The following is a 2,133-nucleotide window of genomic DNA, read 5'->3' as shown; positions in this document are numbered from 1 at the left end:
TAGATACCTTACTTGATTCACACGTAGGATGATTGATTAATACACTCAAGTGGACTATTACATCCGCTTAACGACGTAGTTGTAAGGTTCAACTTTGGTAAAGGATTAGAGGTTGGGAAACCATAATCATGCGATTAATCCTACAAATCAACAACCAAGGTAATAAAGTTAACAAATGCAATTCAACAACATAGTATGATTGTTCAAAGTGCTTTAACCCTAGGTTTTATCCTATTGATTGTTTAATATCTTTATTTATGCATTGTTTACTTTTCTCTAGTTATAAATTACAAAATCTCTTTTTGGTTACGCTTGCATAAACTAAATCTAAATTGTGAACTAAAACAGAATTGTTATGGAATCAAGTCTATGTGGGATCGATGCTTGGCTTCTTGACGGCCACTTTTCTACTTGATAAGACAACGTACACTTGCGTGTGTGGTTGGTCACAGTCAAGTTCTAATTGTGTCATAATCTTAGCCACATTTTCATCCCTTTCTTCATGTTTCTTTCTTTTCTCTTTGTTCATAATTGACGCAGTGGGAGATCACGTGTTTACTTCAATGCCCCGTGTATTTCACCCCTATTTTCCTTTGTAATTTTCTTAAGCAAATTTGAAGCCACTCCATATGATAACTTTATAAGAGACACACCAAAAGCATTATCCACCATAGTTTCGTTTAATTAGTCTACTGCCTTATAGAATATCTGGAGAAACATCTTCTCTGGTACTTTATGATTAGGTCATTGCATGAGCTTGTCATTAAACCTTTCCCATACTTCATACAAAGGCTCCCCATTGAGGTGGAAAAAAAATTTAATTTCACAATTGTAACATCTTTCAAAGAGGGAAATATCGAGCCAAAAAGGCATTCATAAGCTCGACCCAAGATGTGATGGACCTAATAGGTAGAGACCTTAACCATAATACTTCTTCACCCATTAAAGAAAATGGGAATAGTCTCAACCTAATGGACTCTTATGTTATATGAGCAATGTCAAATAGGGCACACACCTCAAAAAAATTCACAAGTAGATTTGGATCTATGTGCTTGACCCCCGAATAGACCCATCACTTGTAACAAATGTTGCATCACACTCATCACATGGAATACTTTATTTCATTCATTGCTACCGTTGTGACTCATGGTGTCATGATTACTATGAAAATAACCTAACAAAACAATAATAACAAACAATGTAAATAAAACACGATGGGCAAACTCAAAGTTACTAACAATACCACAGAAGCCAGAACTAAGTTTTACTCCCCGGCAATGGTGTCATTTTTACAACTCTCAACTTACACCATTATTTTGATGCAAGGCAGTCATCATCAGTATAAACCCAACAAAAGTCGGGGTCATATCCAAAAGAAGTGCAACTTCATTTTCAAATCCTATGTATATTGAGAGTTAACTATGATTTAACCCATAACGCAGATATAAAACCCAACATAAAATTAAAAGAGGGTATGATTGAAAACTTTTTTTTAACAAATTAAACCTAGGCTACTAAACTAGAGAAACAAATGTTGAATTAAATCAAATGAGAGAAGTGTCTTGGGTTACACTATCCTAGGGGTCATGTATGTATAGGTGTTTGAGGGTTAGTCAATTTCATAGTCAAAGGTTTGAGAAGGCTAGATTTTAACTCTTAGTGTTAGTCTTTCAAAAAAACACTAAACATCACTCATGGATTCTTTCAAATACCTCATGAGTGTGCCCAACTAACCAATCCAAAACCTCAACTTAGCATCTCTATTTCTCGGATGATTCCCTTCAACCTAATCAGAACGCATAACATTTTTATTTCTAAGACAATGTTAAGGAAATAACTAGTATCAAATAGTTATCACAACCACTCATCACCCACATCCCTCTTTCAAGGGTGATGTGGAATCTAAGATAATTGGTGTTTTCACCTAAAATTTTCAATTCAACCAAAGAGTAATATAAACACCCAACATCAATAACTAATAATTAGGACTAACAATCAACACCCATACACATTAACACCCTATTCAAGCATAACCCCAAGATAAATATTTACCTACTCATGAAATTAGAGTTAAAAAATATACCCAAGTTGGCATTCAATGCCTCCTTTGAAGAGGCAAAGCAAGAATAATCT

At 34.6% G+C, this 2,133-nt stretch overlaps 1 non-coding gene across 1 annotated transcript; it reads left to right on the top strand.

Moving 5' to 3' along the window:
* Positions 1–730: 730 nt before the first annotated feature.
* On the top strand, positions 731–837 carry LOC124899835. Its single transcript, XR_007057399.1, has one exon. It is a non-coding gene; the product is annotated as a small nucleolar RNA R71 (small nucleolar RNA).
* Positions 838–2,133: the final 1,296 nt, after the last annotated feature.

The sequence above is a fragment of the Capsicum annuum genome, chromosome 6 (genome assembly GCF_002878395.1).
Source record: "Capsicum annuum cultivar UCD-10X-F1 chromosome 6, UCD10Xv1.1, whole genome shotgun sequence".
Taxonomy (NCBI): domain Eukaryota; kingdom Viridiplantae; phylum Streptophyta; class Magnoliopsida; order Solanales; family Solanaceae; genus Capsicum; species Capsicum annuum.
This window is presented reverse-complemented; position numbering and strand designations above follow the sequence as displayed.